The sequence below is a fragment of the Pseudophryne corroboree genome, unplaced genomic scaffold, assembly GCF_028390025.1.
Source record: "Pseudophryne corroboree isolate aPseCor3 unplaced genomic scaffold, aPseCor3.hap2 scaffold_144, whole genome shotgun sequence".
Classification (NCBI taxonomy): domain Eukaryota; kingdom Metazoa; phylum Chordata; class Amphibia; order Anura; family Myobatrachidae; genus Pseudophryne; species Pseudophryne corroboree.
In genome coordinates, this window is record NW_026968068.1 from 367,013 (window position 1) to 386,087 (window position 19,075).

At 40.6% G+C, this 19,075-nt stretch overlaps 4 non-coding genes across 4 annotated transcripts; all 4 read right to left on the reverse strand.

The window, feature by feature from the left end:
• Window positions 1-5,336: 5,336 nt before the first annotated feature.
• On the reverse strand, window positions 5,337-5,499 carry LOC134997423 (U1 spliceosomal RNA). Its single transcript, XR_010199941.1, has one exon. It is a non-coding gene; the product is annotated as a U1 spliceosomal RNA (small nuclear RNA).
• Window positions 5,500-5,651: 152 nt separating this feature from the next.
• On the reverse strand, window positions 5,652-5,815 carry LOC134997016 (U1 spliceosomal RNA). The gene has a single exon (XR_010199572.1). It is a non-coding gene; the product is annotated as a U1 spliceosomal RNA (small nuclear RNA).
• Window positions 5,816-17,977: 12,162 nt separating this feature from the next.
• Window positions 17,978-18,141, reverse strand: LOC134997263 (U1 spliceosomal RNA). Its single transcript, XR_010199807.1, has one exon. It is a non-coding gene; the product is annotated as a U1 spliceosomal RNA (small nuclear RNA).
• A 151-nt stretch (window positions 18,142-18,292) lies between these two features.
• LOC134997072 (U1 spliceosomal RNA) lies at window positions 18,293-18,456 on the reverse strand. Its single transcript, XR_010199626.1, has one exon. It is a non-coding gene; the product is annotated as a U1 spliceosomal RNA (small nuclear RNA).
• Window positions 18,457-19,075: the final 619 nt, after the last annotated feature.

Genomic DNA, 19,075 nt, shown 5'->3' on the forward strand with positions numbered 1-19,075 from the left:
TAATCTATGTTCAAGATTTTGTCTGGGTCCTAATTCCCTTTTAGAGGGTTTTTGGTCATAGATGTTGTCCCTCCTTCTATTGTAAGTGTGAACCTCTCCCTTTTGATAGTCTAATTTATCCCGATTTAGTTTGTTGTTTTTTCTGAAGACTAAGGTTTTTTCAAAATCCTCCACCTTACGATTTACTCTCAGATCTCTTTCATTGAATCCTTTGTCTTCAGAAAAAGATTTCAACAAATCCTGGGTCTTTTCAATTTCCTTCTGTATCACACTAACTTTGTCTTCCCTAAATCTGACAAGCAATTTCATAAGGTTTATGGAACAATTATCTAGTAATTTATTCCATTCCTCTGAAAACTGCTTGTCCTCTTTAAACGTAGAGGTCTTTAAAATCCTCAATCCCCTGGGTATCAAACCTTGATCTAAATATTTCTGTAAGGACACCTGGTCCCACCAGTGCCTTGTTTCCTCTATACATAGATTTTCTAGTCTATTGAATAAACCATGCATATCCTCCAAATTCTCATCCCTCTCCATAATTTGTATATCTTCCCCCCCTCTTAAATACACATTGCGTCTTTCCAATCGTTCAGCTATGCACTTAAGCGCTGCCATATCAATGGTTCCCCAAGTTACCTGCTGCCCGAGATGCAATTACCTAAGACAATCAAATCAAAGAATAAATGATACTGGATGTGTACACAACCGCCCACACACCAACCTTGTGTGGACAGAAGTATACACTCTCCGGCGCCAGTACCCGCTGGATCAAGGAGATTTTAGACAATGGCGGAGACTGCTGCTCCTGATACAGGGATAATTGCAATCCCTATATTGAACAAAAAAACACAAAAACTACCCACACAGGTGTGACCCTCTGTAGGAAATCAGTAGCGCTGTCCCCACCATTTATCGGAGATAATCAATAAATAATTAAAAAATGGCTAATTACTATTAAATTTTAAAACATATAAATCATATTTTATTAACATATATTGCTGCAGCAAAATTGACATACATAAAAATGCATATTGTGTATAGTGGATGCCTTTAATGTAAATGCTCCACATACACAAATGTATATACTTAATTACGTTTATTCTCTGAGGCTTGGATTTTAATAAGCTGACTTCAAAATGTCCACATAGATTAATGATAGACCAATGAGCTCGGCATTTACGGACACTGCTTGCATGAGTATGTCCTTAATTAATTAATGTCCCGAAAAAGATGTGTGCACACATATATCACTTTGAATGGATAGTTACCATGGGCGATAAGTTTTTCATTCACCTCTTTAGAACAGTCTGTTTAGGACCGTCCCAATTGGAAAGACTCCCTCTGCTGGTGCTTGTCCATTTACTGCAGAATATCTGGAGACAATATCCACGGGAATCCGTCCACAGTGCTCCGGCTCCCTCTGCTGGTGGCTAACCGCAATTGCAGGTGGACTGGCTGCTTTGTCGTAGCCAGAAGCCGGTGATCGTGTAAAACAAGCAGGAGGTGATAGTCACTGCCAGTAGGTCCTTCGAAAACGCGTTTCTCCGCCTTCCCAGTGCGTTCAGCGGCTTCCTCAGTTCGAATGACCATCATCCCAATGAACACTTTATATAGCCCCACTTATTTGAAATTCCCGCGGCCATTCGCGCATGCGCACTCAAATGTGCGTTCCAAGCCTCAGTCTCATTACAAACTTTAAATAGACTCCAGCGGCCATTTTAGCTGGTTAAAACACACGATCCAAGCCTCATTATCACACCCGGAAGTTGCATCCATCGTTCTTATTAACAATATCAGAATCAAGCCTCGTTTTAAAACATAATTATCTACAACTTCATATTCAATTATACTGAACTCTAATGCAATTTGCTCAACAAGATTACGTCACTTAGTTTAATCATAATTAATTTATCATGATTACAAGTAATCCATGTCTTATTTGACAACATCAGTACAAATATGACCGTATTTAAGAACAATATTAATACTAGTCAACACATCCTATTTTATTAGCACAGGTGATAAATATATTAAATATACTGCTCAACAGTATCATTACTCGGAAATAAAAGGGGACTAATTTTGATTATAATTTGTACTTTATAATTTATAATTTAGATCCCCACACGCCATCTTGTGGTTCAAATACATAATTACACCCCTTCGTATTGTTATACATAATCCTGTTATCTCCATCTCCTTAATCCAGCATCATAAGGAACCATATCCTATCCCACCCCCCCATATATTATATGTCAAGAATGATATTTATAAAAATCAAATATTTATATTATAAATATTAAACATTTGAACTTAGATTTTATTTAACTCAACCGTATCATTCAGACCCTGCGGGATCAAGGTTTTTAGGCTAAAGATCCAGAAAGCCTCTTTCTTACATAACCTTTTATACCTATCACCTCCTCTACTGGTTACCGCCACTTGTTCAATTGCCATGATTTGTAGATTATCACTTTTCCCTCCATTGCATTCCAAAATATGGCGGTATAGGTAGGTGTTTCCTACTTTTTTATCTATCTGTCTTTTATGCTCCATGAACCTAACGTGAAGTGCCCGAGTGGTGCGCCCCACGTACTGTGCTCCACAACCACACTGTAAGACGTAGATAACATACATGGATCTACAATTCAGAAAACTTTTTATATTGAATTTCTCTCCCGATACAGATGAGACAAATTGTGTGGTTTTCTTTTTTGTGTGTTTGCATGTTGTACAGTTTAGTCTACCACACTTATGGAACCCTAATGGCGGTTTGGGTATCCATGTATCTATTTGTCCCCCTTGGGCATCTGGAGCCATGGATTTTTCCCCAGGTCTCCTAAAAAAACTTGGAGCTAGTGCGGACTTCAGACTATCTGACTTCCGAAATATTACCTGTTCACTAAGGACTACATTGGAGTTCAACATCTCATCCAACTTGAGAATAGAAAAGTTCTTCTTAATTATCCTCTTGATCTTGTATGCACTAGTATTATACTTAGTTACAAACATTGTTGTCCTATCCGTCATTTTGTTATTTTTCTTTCTAGTATTTTTGCTGGTGGTATCCAATAAATGGTCTCTTTCCATATTTTCCACCTCCTTCCAAGCCTGGTCAAGAACAGATATTGGATACCCCTGCGTAAGAAACGCCCCATAGAGAGATTCCATTTGTTCTCTTGCTCCTTCTTTGGTGGAACAATTCCTTTTTATCCGAAGGAACTGGCCCTTCAGTATATTATCCTTCCATCGTTGTAAATGACTACTTTTGTAATGTAAATATCGGTTTTGATCTACCTCCTTAACAAAAGTATTTGTTATAATGATGTCATTTTCGATCTTAATGTAATTATGTATTTGAACCACAAGATGGCGTGTGGGGATCTAAATTATAAATTATAAAGTACAAATTATAATCAAAATTAGTCCCCTTTTATTTCCGAGTAATGATACTGTTGAGCAGTATATTTAATATATTTATCACCTGTGCTAATAAAATAGGATGTGTTGACTAGTATTAATATTGTTCTTAAATACGGTCATATTTGTACTGATGTTGTCAAATAAGACATGGATTACTTGTAATCATGATAAATTAATTATGATTAAACTAAGTGACGTAATCTTGTTGAGCAAATTGCATTAGAGTTCAGTATAATTGAATATGAAGTTGTAGATAATTATGTTTTAAAACGAGGCTTGATTCTGATATTGTTAATAAGAACGATGGATGCAACTTCCGGGTGTGATAATGAGGCTTGGATCGTGTGTTTTAACCAGCTAAAATGGCCGCTGGAGTCTATTTAAAGTTTGTAATGAGACTGAGGCTTGGAACGCACGTTTGAGTGCGCATGCGCGAATGGCCGCGGGAATTTCAAATAAGTGGGGCTATATAAAGTGTTCATTGGGATGATGGTCATTCGAACTGAGGAAGCCGCTGAACGCACTGGGAAGGCGGAGAAACGCGTTTTCGAAGGACCTACTGGCAGTGACTATCACCTCCTGCTTGTTTTACACGATCACCGGCTTCTGGCTACGACAAAACAGCCAGTCCACCTGCAATTGCGGTTAGCCACCAGCAGAGGGAGCCGGAGCACTGTGGACGGATTCCCGTGGATATTGTCTCCAGATATTCTGCAGTAAATGGACAAGCACCAGCAGAGGGAGTCTTTCCAATTGGGACGGTCCTAAACAGACTGTTCTAAAGAGGTGAATGAAAAACTTATCGCCCATGGTAACTATCCATTCAAAGTGATATATGTGTGCACACATCTTTTTCGGGACATTAATTAATTAAGGACATACTCATGCAAGCAGTGTCCGTAAATGCCGAGCTCATTGGTCTATCATTAATCTATGTGGACATTTTGAAGTCAGCTTATTAAAATCCAAGCCTCAGAGAATAAACGTAATTAAGTATATACATTTGTGTATGTGGAGCATTTACATTAAAGGCATCCACTATACACAATATGCATTTTTATGTATGTCAATTTTGCTGCAGCAATATATGTTAATAAAATATGATTTATATGTTTTAAAATTTAATAGTAATTAGCCATTTTTTAATTATTTATTGATTATCTCCGATAAATGGTGGGGACAGCGCTACTGATTTCCTACAGAGGGTCACACCTGTGTGGGTAGTTTTTGTGTTTTTTTGATTTGGGATAGGGCTGGGGAGGGCCACTGCTCAGGCACATCTCTGTCAAGTAAAGGAGATTCAACTGAGGCAGCACAAGGGAACTCTCATCTGGGGACAACAACTGCAGGGAGAACACATATTTTCAGATGAACATGGGGTGGCAGAAGGCTGCCTAATACTGAAGCACCCCCAAACAACAAACCAAATGCAACAACTAGTGCAAGCATTCCTGGGGGATGGCCTGCAGCAGATGGATTTGAATATGGTGATGTCATCCAAGCAGTGGGTCAAAGTTGGCTTCAACCCTCGTCTGCATATGAAAAGAGAAAAGGAGCGTGCAGGGCATGGAGGCCTTTTGTGGTGCTTGGATGACCCCTAGTTCGCATTAAGCACCCCCACCCTCCTTCGGTGTGGGGCTCATGTTGGCCATTCCCCAGCCCCTGAAGCATTCAAGCTGATTTCTTGCAGCAGCTGGGCACTGTAACAGCTCCAGAGCTGCTCTGTAAAGCAAGTAAAAGGGTGTGGGCCCTGCAGCACTACCCGTAGTTTGCATTGTGCATTGGGAGGCATAAAGTAAGCAGACGGGAGGAGAAGTCAGGATAGTGCACAAGGGTATAGAAGGGAGGGGCTCAAGAAAAAAGAAGTAGAACCAGACAGCAAACTAGGCTGGAGAGAGACCTGAGACAAAGAGATCTGAATTACATGAGAGCCGACCAGGGAAAACTCAAATTATGCAGTCAAGTTTCCCACATTTGGGGAAATCGCAGGGGCAGCACACCCAGAGTGCAATGGGTGAGCCTTGCCCTGGGAGAAGCAACTTCATGATCATAGTATCTCACCTGGCAACTAAGTAGGAGTTGGGCTAGAGCTGGGGAGGGTCGCTGCTCGGGCACCCCCCTGTCAAGTGAAGGAGATCCAACTGAGGCAGCACAAGGGAACTCTCGAAAGAAGAACAAGGCTAGAGGAAGATCTGAGACAAAGAAATCTGACTTTTACCAGAGCTGACCAGAGGAAAGCACAAACACAGTCCCCCACTACCACAAATAATGCAGTCGAGTTTCCCACATTTGGGGAAATCACAGGGGTCAGCATACCCAGAATGCAATGAATGAACCTAACCCTGGGAGAACAATCTTCATGACCATGGTATCTCCTATGCAAAATAAGTATGATTTGGGATAGGGCTGGGGAGGGCCGTTGCTCAGGCACATCTCTGTCAAGTAAGTTGCATTTGATTTGTTGTTTGGGGGTGCTTCAGTATTAGGCAGCCTTCTGCCCTACCATGTTCATCTGAAAATATGTGTTCTCCCTGCAGTTGTTGTCCCCAGATGAGAGTTCCCTTGTGCTGCCTCAGTTGAATCTCCTTTTGGAGAAGACCTCAATAAGATTGTAGCTGATCTGGCTACTGCTAAAACAGCTTGCCTACCTAGTATGACTCCTACCACGCAGAAGGCTAAAAGTACTTTTCTTGGCCCTTTCATCCTCCAGGTAAAGCGTACCCAAGGTCAGGCATACCCAAAGCAAGCTCATGTTTCCAGACCTGCCAAGCCCAGACTGAAGCAATCCTGGGCTGCCCATCAGCCTGCTTCCAAAACGGACAAGCCTGCCGCATGACGGTGCAGGCCTCCCTCTGGGGGATCCCAGGGTGGGGGGCCCGACTTCTAGGTTTGGCAAAGAAAGGTATAATTCTAAGCTAGAGAATTCTGTTTGGAGCTCACCTTGTACTTTGTGAAGAAATAATCAGCATTGTGGCTGAGCAGATACATGTAGTGTGTGGCTGCAAACTGCATGGATCTGCTGCGTTGTAATGCTGATTCTTTTTTTTTGCAAAGTACCAATAGCTTCATATAATGTTCACAATTTTTATGCAGGATCAAATAGCTCAATAGGTAGGGTGTTTGATTAGAATTCAACAGGTTATAGGTTTGAATCCTGGGTATGGTAGTTTGAGATGTGTTATTTAATAAAGTATGTTGTTCTGACTGCCGGCATCCTATCACCTGGGATATCATACTAAATAAATGGAGTTGATCAAATTTTTTTTTTTTTTAACTAGGGACAATTTCCAGATACTTCTCTTTATAACTGAGATTGCCCCCTGGAACTTCACATCAGTTGACAACTATGCATGAGTGGGCAGTGCTTGCCCTGGATCTGTCCACCCATTTATGTGCCGCCATAAAATAAAGCATGACTAACAGTTATCCTGGGCGTACACTACACAATTATCTGTCAGGCTATCTATCCAGTCTGGATGGATGGAATGAAAATCTGGTAATGTATAGGAGCAAATGTCAATTAACCATTTGCTCCCAAACACTAGAAAAGTGGTCAAAAATGGTCATTACACAAATTGGTTAAACCCAAAATTTAACCAATTTGTTTAGGGGACCATTTTTGTCCATTTTTTAGTGTTTGAGAGTAAATCGTTGATGGTCATTTGCTCACATAGATAACCGGATTTCTATTCCAACCAGCCAGTGTTGGAGAGATGGTCTGCCAGATTACATAATGCATACCAGAGCCATAACTAGACTTTTTGGTGCCCTGTGACAGAGAATTATATGCCCTCCCCCCCATTTTTGCAATATGGACAAAAGGCGCATGCCTTGTGGGGAAGGGGCATAACAAGATTGATCTCAGAGAAAGCACATGAGATATGAAGATATATCTAGTATACTTGACACTCAATGGTTTGTGGTATTGCAGGGGTGCCCTCCTTAAATGCATATACAGTCACACATGGCATGTTTGTGTAAATGGCATATCAGCAGTCAGCACTAACTGGTGACATGCCATTTGTACAAGTAAGCCATGTGTGACTAATATATAAACATACTTTATTAAATAACACCTCAAACTATCATACCCAGGATTCAAACCTATAACCTGTTAAATTCTAATCAAACACCCTACCCATTGAGCTACTTGATCCTGCATCTATTCTAACCTCCAAAAACAGATTCAGTTGCATTTTCCAGCGTGTTTTGTTTGCGCCTTTGCAAATGTCTTACATCGACAAACTTATTTAGTACTATTTTGCAAATAGGGTTACATTGTCGCAACATTGTGTTCCCTAATTGCTTGATTTTTTAAATGCAAAAATTGATAAAGACACCTGATAATTGCTCTGTGGAGTCTTCTTTTGTGTCTACTTCTTATCTACATTTAATTCCCTACCTATAATCAAGGCATTTTTAAATGCTGGGTGCTGCCAGGACGTGAGGCCTACCTAGTCTTTAGATCTGAATTTGAATGTACTTGTGAACTAACTTAATTTCCTACTTCTAAACTCATTCCTAAATTCACTACTTACATTAATCCTGTAGTTGGGCATTTTGAGCCTTCAATTGTGGGCATTGTTTTGTGTCCAGACCAGCAGCTGGTGGTGTGCATTTGCTGGAAAGGCATCGAAGACCTCCGATATGCTGCATCTCCTGATGTGTGTCTGCCTCAAGTGGCAGTCAGCAAATGCATGCTAGACACCCCATTCCAAGCTGATTGTGACATCACGGAACATGCATCATAGAACAGGCATGCTAGAACATGGGTCTTCAACCTGCGACCCTCCAGCTGCTGTGGAACTACATATCCCAGCATGCCCTGCCTCAGTTTTAGCATACCTTAATAGCAAAACTGTGGCAGGGCATGCTGGGATGTGTAGTTTCACAGCAGCTGGAGGGCCACAGGATGAAGACCCATGTGCTAGAACCAAACCGCAGGTACATTGAATGCTAGCAAGCTGAACGTTTAAATCCTTTTTGTTCCGCAGCATTCCAATGTGGAAGATTCCATGGAACCAGAGATTATTCCATTGAGAAGGACATGCTGCCTGGATGACTGCACTGTGCAAATTAAATCACGGAGCCAGTTGGCTTGTGGGTGGCTCTGGTTACTGGGTGGTTAGGTGGGCGGTGTGTCGGAGGTGGAGCACATGCAAATGAATGTGTATCATCCAGCTAGAGAGAGAGAAAACTCATGCAGGAGTGTGCCTGCTTGTCAGTGAGTTATGCACCTTGCCAGACGTCAAATCTACATGGAGCAACTGGAGGGGACAAGAGCAGGTTTGGAAAATATAGACAGAAGAGCATATATGCTGGCGCATTCTCCATGATTGTGTCAGCTTATGTTTTGGTGCACTGCACTTTCCTCCACTAAGTTTTAGCCATTTTGTTTAAACGCAAGTGTAGTTGCTTCTCGCTCTTTTGGCTGTGATATTGTATTGTGGTTGAAGAGTCTGCTGGAGGGATTGTTTTCTTCATTGGCGAGAGACTGAAGATATTCCAGGATGGAAGGCTTGGGAACACTATCCGTTTTTCAGTTGTGGAAGAGTTGAAAGACCGGATTGGACTACATTCTATAGTAAAGGGTATCTTTGTATTTATTAATCCTCCCTTTATATGTGTCTGTCTTTCAATAAAGCTTTGGGCTTGTGATTCCGTCACCCTCTTACACTCCACACCCATAGCCTTATTAACTATTGTATTGTTTAAATGTATAGTGCAGTTCATGATTTATAGTGTAGGCTGACCTGTGCTGTAGTTCTTGAACTGTACTATACCGACAGCATTTGTATTGTGTTTTGGCTGTGCTGCAACACAGTACTTATGTGTGTAATGTTTATGTATGTTTTATGGCTTCTTTATGTCAATAAAGACTGCTTTTTCAATCCAATATCTGAAAACAATCAATGTTTATCTTTGATGGCAATAGAAGTGGTATGATATTTGCTGCTTTTGAAAGGCAATATCTGATATGTCCCCTATCTGGGAACCATATATTAAATGGCTTTTCAGAAAAGGGAGATGGGAGAAGAGCTTTCAGTACTTGTAGGACCGATGCACATTTCCTATTCTAGCCTCCAAACACAGATTCAGTTGCATTTTCCAGCGTGTTTTGGATGCGCCTTTGCAAATGTCTTACATCGACAAACTTATTTAGTACTATTTTGCAAATAGGGTTACATTGTTGCAACATTGTGTTCCCTAATTGCTTGATTTTTTAAATGCAACAATTGATAAAAACACCTGATAACTGCTCTGCGGAGTCTTATTTTGTGTCTTCTTCTTATCTACATTTAATTCCGTACCTCTAATCAAGGCATTTTTAAATGCTGGCGGCTGCCAGGACGTGAGGCCTACCTAGACTTTAGATCTGAATTTGAATGTACTTGTGAACTAACTTAATTTCCTACTTCTAAATTCATTCCTAAATTCACTACTTACATGAATCCTGTAGTTGGGCATTTTGGGACTTCGATTGTGGGCATTGTTTTGTGTCCAGACCAGCAGCAGGTGGTGTGCATTTGCTGGAAAGGCATCGAAGACCTCCGATATGCTGCATCTCCTGATGTGTGTCTCCCTCAAGTGGCTGTCAGCAAATGCCTGCTAGACACCCCATTCCAAGCTGATTGTGACATCACGGAACATGCATCATAGAACAGGCATGCTAAAACATGGGTCTTCAACCTGCGACCCTCCAACTGCTGTGGAACTACACATCCCAGCATGCCCTGCCTTAGTTTTAGCATACCTTATAGCAAAACTGTGGCAGGGCATGCTGGGATGTGTAGTTTCACAGCAGCTGGAGGGCCACAGGATGAAGACCCATGTGCTAGAGCCAAGCCGCAGGTACATTGAATGCTAGCAAGCTGAATATTTAAATCCTTTTTGTTCCGCAGCATTCCAATGCGGAAGATTCCATGGAACCAGAGATCCTTCCATTGAGAAGGACATGCTGCCTGGATGACTACACTGTGCAAATTAAATCACGGAGCCAGTTGGTTTGTGGGTGGCTCTGGTGACTGGGTGGTTGGGTGGGTGGTGTGTCGGAGGTGGAGCACATGCAAATGATTGTGTATCATCCAGCTAGTGAGAGTGAAAACTCATGCAGGAGTGTGCCTGCTTGTCAGTGGGTTATGCACCTTGCCAGACGTTAAATCTACATAGAGCAGCTGGAGGGGACAAGAGCAGGTTTGCAAAATATAGATAGAAGAGCATATATGCTGGCGCATTCTCCATGATTGTGTCAGCTTATGTTTTGGTGCACTGCACTTTCCTCCACTAAGTTTTAGCCATTTTTGTTAAGCTCAAGTGTAGTTGCTTCTCGGCCTTTTGGCTGTGATCTTGTATTGTGGTTGAAGGGTCTGCTGGAGGGAGGGATTGCTTTCTTCATTGGCGAAAGACCAAAGATATTCCAGGATGGAAGGCTTGGGAACACTATCCGTTTTTCAATTGTGGAAGAGTTGAAAGACCGGATTGAACTACATTCTATAGTAAAGGATGTCTTTCTATGTATTAATCCTCCCCTTATATGTGTCAGTCTTTCAATAAAGCTTCGGGCTTGTGATTCCCTCACCCTCTTACACTCCACACCCATAGCCTTATTAACTGTTGTATTATTGTACAGTTTAAATGTATAGTGCAGTTCATGATTTATAGTGTAGGCTGGCCTGTGCTGTAGTTCTTGAACTGTACTATACCATCAGCATTTCTATTGTGTTTTGGCTGTGCCGCAACGCGGTACTTATGTGTGTAATGTTTATGTATGTTTTTTTGCTTCTTTATGTGCATCGGTCCTACAAGTACTGAAAGCTCTTCTCCCATCTCCCTTTTCTGAAAAGCCATTTAATATATGGTTCCCAGATAGGGGACATATCAGATATTGGATTTCAAAAGCATCAAATATCATACCACTTTTATTGCCATCAAAGATAAACATTGATTGTTTTCAGATATTGGCTTGAAAAAGCAGTCTTTATTGACATAAAAAAAAACATACATAAACATTGCACACATAAATACAGTGTTGCAGCACAGCCAAAACACAATACAAATGCTGACGGTATAGTACAGTTCAAGAACTACAGCACAGGCCAGTCTACACTATAAATCATGAACTGCACTATACATTTAAACTATACAATAATACAACAGTTAATAAGGCTATGGGTGTGGAGTGTAAGAGGGTGAGGGATTCACAAAACCGAAGCTTTATTGTAACACAGACACATATAAGGGGAGGGTCAATAAATAGAAAGATATCCTTTACTATAGAATGTAGTCCAATCCGACCTCTGTGCTCTTCCACAACTGAAAAACAGATAGTGTTCCCAAGCCTTCCATCCTGGAATATCTTTGGTCTTTCGCCAATGAAGAAAACAATCCCTCCCTCCAGCAGACCCTTCAACCACGATACAAGATCACAGCCAAAAGGCCGAGAAGCAACTACACTTGAGCTTAACAAAAATGGCTAAAACTTAGTGGAGGAAAGTGCAGTGCACCAAAACATAAGCTGACACAATCATGGAGAATGCGCCAGCATATATGCTCTTCTATCTATATTTTGCAAACCTGCTCTTGTCCCCTCCAGCTGCTCTATGTAGATTTAACGTCTGGCAAGGTGCATAACCCACTGACAAGCAGGCACACTCCTGCATGAGTTTTCTCTCTCACTAGCTGGATGATACACAATCATTTGCATGCGCTCCACTTCCGACACACCACCCACCCAACCACCCAGTCACCAGAGCCACCCACAAGCCAACTGGCTCCGTGATTTAATTTGCACAGTGTAGTCATCCAGGCAGCATGTCCTTCTCAATGGAAGGATCTCTGGTTCCATGGAATCTTCCGCATTGGAATGCTGCGGAACAAAAAGGATTTAAATATTCAGCTTGCTAGCATTCAATGTACCTGCGGCTTGGCTCTAGCACATGGGTCTTCATCCTGTGGCCCTCCAGCTGCTGTGAAACTACACATCCCAGCATGCCCTGCCACAGTTTTGCTATTAAGGTATGCTAAAACTGAGGCAGGGCATGCTGGGATGTATAGTTCCACAGCAGCTGGAGGGTCGCAGGTTGAAGACCCATGTTTTAGCATGCCTGTTCTATGATGCATGTTCCATGATGTCACAATCAGCTTGGAATGGGGTGTCTAGCAGGCATTTGCTGACAGCCACTTGAGGGAGACACACATCAGGAGATGCAGCATATCGGAGGTCTTCGATGCCTTTCCAGCAAATGCACACCACCTGCTGCTGGTCTGGACACAAAACAATGCCCACAATCGAAGTCCCAAAATGCCCAACTACAGGATTCATGTAAGTAGTGAATTTAGGAATGAATTTAGAAGTAGGAAATTAAGTTAGTTCACAAGTACATTCAAATTCAGATCTAAAGACTAAACACAAAACACAAAATAAGACTCCACAGAGCAATTATCAGGTGTCTTTATCAATTGTTGCATTTAAAAAATCAAGCAATTAGGGAACACAATGTTGCGACAATGTAACCCTATTTGCAAAATAGTACTAAATAAGTTGGTCGATGTAAGACATTTGCAAAGGCGCAAACAAAACACGCTGGAAAATGCAACTGAATCTGTTTTTGGAGGTTAGAAAAGATGTAGGATCAAGTAGCTCCATGGGTAGGGTGTTTGATTAAAATTCAACAGGTTATAGGTTTGAATCCTGGGTATGATAGTTTGAGGTGTTATTTAATAAAGCATGTTTATATATTAGTCACACATGGCTTACTTGTACAAATGGCATGTCACCAGTTAGTGCTGACTGCTGATATGCCATTTGCACTAAAACAAATGAAAATGGTAAAAGTTATTGTACTTTAAGTAAAAATAAAAGAGCAAAAATATCAATCCCAGTTTTGGATTACTTGAATTAACAAAAAAAAACGCATATAGCAGAGGATAGTTTCAATCTGCTTACCTCTGGGCTATGGACCCAGCATGCTTCCATTACAGTACTCTGCTGCACTTGTAATTGCAAGAGATCCTGAAGCACTCACTCATCATGGGAAAGTACCAATGTGTTTCTTCATTGGTTGATGGAAGAAACATTTTACAAAAACTCTCCAGATTATTGACTATTTAAAGTTTTTCTAGGAAACGTTCTAGATGAATGCTTATTAGCCTTTGTCAGTATGTACTTTTGCAAAGTGTCGCTTTGGCGCAATCAGTTAGTGTGTACGGCTATTAACCAAAAGGTTGGTGGTTCAATCCCACCCAGGGATGTAATTGACCTTGTTATCAGATTTTGGTGATCTTTAAGTAGACAAGTCAAAATTTCAAAAACCCCTGTTATGGTGTAGGGTACCTGGCCTTCTCTGATGTAATCAGAGTTAGATTTGATTCAGTGATTTTATAAAAACAGCTAGGAAGCACAATTTAGCAGTGGTTTGCAGAGAAAAAGAAATATGCTGGCAAAAAAATCCAATTGAGTGATTAAACAGCTCTTCATTTTCTGGCTTTATTTTTATGCTAACAAATTTGTTCTCTGAAAAGTGTCCACAAAGCCAAGTATCTGATTAACATCTTTGTAGGGATAGTTTTTCACCTATTACTAAATTAAACTTGCTTCATTGGAAAGGCAGCAAGATGCATCCTCATTTCAATATCTACTGAAATAATACAGGTTGACACCAGGAAACATTAACGCCACTGCATCCTTGCTGCTTTCTCATGTGGAAGTCTGTTTAATGTGAAAACAAGGTGATATCTAATTAGCACACAGGTAAGGAATTAAGAAAATCTTTATTTAAGGGTGAAGATGTTTCTCACAAAATCGTTGCCCCAATGCATCATTGAAATTCAAGCTGGAAAGATGATTTTAATATATCACTTGTACATTTTGTATTGCTCTTCTGGTGACAATGTAGTTTGTTTTTGTCAATTACCATTTTAATAATCGGGTAAAGAAAATTAAGTGGATTTTTGAAAGAAAACAATACTGTCTATATACTATTAAAACAAATTAAAAAGGTAAAAGTTATTGTACTTTAAGTAAAATAAAAAGAGCAAAAATATCAATCCCAGTTTTGGATTACTTTAATTAACAAAAAAAAATGCATATAGCAGAGGATAATTTCAATCTGCCTACCTCTGGGTTATGGACCCAGCATGCTTCCATTACAGTACTCTGCTGCACATGTAAGTGCAAGAGATCCTGAAGCACTCACTCATCATGGGAAAGTACCAATGTGTTTCTTCATTGGTTGATGGAAGAAACATCTTACAAAAACTCTCCAGATTATTGACTATTTAAAGTTTTTCTAGGAAACGTTCTAGATGAATGCTTATTAGCCTTTGTCAGTATGTACTTTTGCAAAGTGTCGCTGTAGCGCAATCAGTTAGTGTGTACGGCTATTAACCAAAAAGTTGGTGGTTCAATCCCACCCAGGGACGTAATTGACCTTGTGATCAGATTTTGGTGATATTTAAGTAGAAAAGTCAAAATTTCAAACCCTCTCTTATGGTGTAGGGTACCTGGCCTACTCTGATGTAATCAGAGTTAGATTTGATTAAGTGATTTTATAAAAAAAACAGCTAGGAAGCACAATTTAGCAGTGGGTTGCAGATAAAAAGAAATATGCTGGCAGAAAAATCCAATTGAGTGATTAAACAGCTCTTCATTTTCTGACTTTATTTTTATGCTAACAAATTTGTTCTCTGAAAAGAGTCCACAAAGACAAGTATCTGATTAACACCTTTGTAGGGATGGTTTTTCACCTATTACTAAATTAAAAATGCTTCATTGGAAAGGCAGCAAGATGCATCCTCATTTCAAGATCTACTGAAATAATACAGGTTGACACCAGGAAACATTAACGCCACTGCATCCTTGCTGCTTTCTCATGTGGAAGTCTGTTTAATGTGAAAACAAGGTGATATCTAATTAGCACACAGGTAAGGAATTAAGAAATTCTTTATTTAATGGTAAGATGTTTCTCACAAAATCGTTGCCCCAATGCATCATTGAAATTCAAGCTGGAAAGATGATTTTAATATATCACTTGTACATTTTGTATTGCTCTTCTGGTGACAATGTAGTTTGTTTTTGTCAATTACCATTTTAATAATCGGGTAAAGAAAATTAAGTGGATTTTTGAAAGAAAACAATACTGTCTATATACTATTAAAACAAATTAAAAAGGTAAAAGTTATTGTACTTTAAGTAAAATAAAAAGAGCAAAAATATCAATTCCAGTTTTGGATTACTTTAATTAACAAAAAAAAATGCATATAGCAGAGGATAATTTCAATCTGCCTACCTCTGGGTTATGGACCCAGCATGCTTCCATTACAGTACTCTGCTGCACATGTAAGTGCAAGAGATCCTGAAGCACTCACTCATCATGGGAAAGTACCAATGTGTTTCTTCATTGGTTGATGGAAGAAACATCTTACAAAAACTCTCCAGATTATTGACTATTTAAAGTTTTTCTAGGAAACGTTCTAGATGAATGCTTATTAGCCTTTGTCAGTATGTACTTTTGCAAAGTGTCGCTGTAGCGCAATCAGTTAGTGTGTACGGCTATTAACCAAAAAGTTGGTGGTTCAATCCCACCCAGGGACGTAATTGACCTTGTGATCAGATTTTGGTGATATTTAAGTAGACAAGTCAAAATTTCAAACCCTCTCTTATGGTGTATGGTACCTGGCCTACTCTGATGTAATCAGAGTTAGATTTGATTAAGTGATTTTATAAAAAAAAACAGCTAGGAAGCACAATTTAGCAGTGGGTTGCAGAGAAAAAGAAATATGCTGGCAGAAAAATCCAATTGAGTGATTAAACAGCTCTTCATTTTCTGGCTTTATTTTTATGCTAACAAATTTGTTCTCTGAAAAGAGTCCACAAAGCCAAGTATCTGATTAACACCTTTGTAGGGATGGTTTTTCACCTATTACTAAATTAAACATGCTTCATTGGAAAGGCAGCAAGATGCATCCTCATTTCAATATCTACTGAAATAATACAGGTTGACACCAGGAAACATTAACGCCACTGCATCCTTGCTGCTTTCTCATGTGGAAGTCTGTTTAATGTGAAAACAAGGTGATATCTAATTAGCACACAGGTAAGGAATTAAGAAAATCTTTATTTAAGGGTGAAGAGGTTTCTCACAAAATCGTTGCCCCAATGCATCATTGAAATTCAAGCTGGAAAGATGATTTTAATATATCACTTGTACATTTTGTATTGCTCTTCTGGTGACAATGTAGTTTGTTTTTGTCAATTACCATTTGAATAATAGGGTAAAGAAAATTAAGTGGATTTTTGAAAGAAAACAATACTGTCAATATACTATTAAAACAAATTAAAATAATAAAAGTTATTGTACTTTAAGTAAAAATAAAAGAGCAAAAATATCAATCCCAGTTTTGGATTACTTTAATTAACAAAAAAAAATGCATATAGCAGAGGATAGTTTCAATCTGCCTACCTCTGGGTTATGGGCCCAGCATGCTTCCATTGCAGTACTCTGCTGCACATGTAAGTGCAAGAGATCCTGAAGCACTCACTCATCATGGGAAAGTACCAATGTGTTTCTTCATTGGTTGATGGAAGAAACATCTTACAAAAACTCTCCAGATTATTGACTTTTTAAAGTTTTTCTAGGAAACGTTCTAGATGAATGCTTATTAGCCTTTGTCAGTATATACTTTCGCAATGTGTCTCTGTGGCGCAATCAGTTAGCGTGTTCGGTTATTAACCAAAAGGTTGGTGGTTCAATCCTACCCAGGGACGTAATTTACCTTGTTATCAGATTTTGGTGATCTTTAAGTAGACAAGTCAAAATTTCAAACCCCCTCTTATGGTGTAGGGTACCTGGCCTTCTCTGATGTAATCAGAGTTAGATTTGATTAAGTGATTTTATAAAAGAACAGCTAGGAAGCACAACTTAGCAGTGGGTTGCAGAGAAAAAGAAATACGCTTGCAGAAAAATCCAATTGAGTGATTAAACAGCTCTTCATTTTCTGGCTTTATTTTTATGCTAACAAATTTGTTCTCTGAAAAGTGTCCACAAAGCCAAGTATCTGATTAACACCTTTGTAGGGATGGTTTTTCACCTATTACTAAATTAAACTTGCTTCATTGGAAAGGCAGCAAGTGATGTCATCCAAGCAGTGGGTCAAAGTTGGCTTCAACCCTCGTCTGCTTATGAAAAGAGAAAAGGGATATGCAGGGCATGGCGGCCTTTTGCGACGCTTGGATGACCCCTAGTTCGCATTAAACACCCCCACCCTCCTTCGGTGTGGGGCTCATGTTGGCCATGCCCCAGCCCCTGAAGCATTCAAGCTGATTTCTTGCAGCAGCTGGGTACTGTAACAGCTCCAGAGCTGCTCTGTAAGGCAAGTAAAAGGGTGTGGGCCCTGCAGCACTACCTGTAGTTTGCATTGTGCATTGGAAGGCACAAAGTAAGCAGACGGGAGGAGAAGTCAGGATAGTTCACAAGGTTATAGAAGGGAGGGGCTCAAGAAAAGAGAAGTGGAAACAGACAGCATACTAGGCTGTAGAGAGACCTGAGACAAAGAGATCTGAATTATACGAGAGCCGTCCAGGCGAAACACAAATTATGCAGTCAAGTTTCCCACATTTGGGGAAATCGCAAGGGACAGCACTCCCAGAGTGCAATGGGTGAGCCTTGCCCTGGGAGAAGCACCTTCATGATCATAGTATCTCACCTGGCAGGTTAGTAGGAGTTGGGCTAGAGCTGGGGAGGGTCGCTGCTCGGGCACTACCTTTCAAGTGAAGGAGATCCAACTGAGGCAGCACAAGGGAACTCTCAAAAGAAGAACAAGGCTAGAGGAAGATCTGAGACAAAGAAATCTGACTTTTACCAGAGCTGACCAGAGGAAAGCACAAACACAGTCCACCACTACCACAAATAATGCAGTCGAGTTTCCCACATTTGGGGAAATCACAGGGGTCAGCATACCCAGAATGCAATGAATGAACCTCACCCTGGGAGAACAATCTTCATGACAATAGTATCTCCTATGCAAAATAAGTATGATTTGGGATAGGGCTGGGGAGGGCCGCTGCTCAGGCACATCTCTGTCAAGTAAAGGAGATTCAACTGAGGCAGCACAAGGGAACTCTCATCTGGGGACAACAACTGCAGGGAGAACACATATTTTCAGATGAACATGGGGTGGCAGAAGGCTGCCTAATACTGAAGCACCCCCAAACAACAAACCAAATGCAACAACTAGTGCAAGCATTCCTGGGGGATGGCCTGCAGCAGATGGATTTGAATATGGTGATGTCATCCAAGCAGTGGGTCAAAGTTGGCTTCAACCCTCGTCTGCATATGAAAAGAGAAAAGGAGCGTGCAGGGCATGGAGGCCTTTTGTGGTGCTTGGATGACCCCTAGTTCGCATTAAGCACCCCCACCCTCCTTCGGTGTGGGGCTCATGTTGGCCATTCCCCAGCCCCTGAAGCATTCAAGCTGATTTCTTGCTGCAGCTGGGCACTGTAACAGCTCCAGAGCTGCTCTGTAAAGCAAGTAAAAGGGTGTGGGCCCTGCAGCACTACCCGTAGTTTGCATTGTGCATTGGGAGGCACAAAGTAAGCAGACGGGAGGAGAAGTCAGGATAGTGCACAAGGGTATAGAAAGGAGGGGCTCAAGAA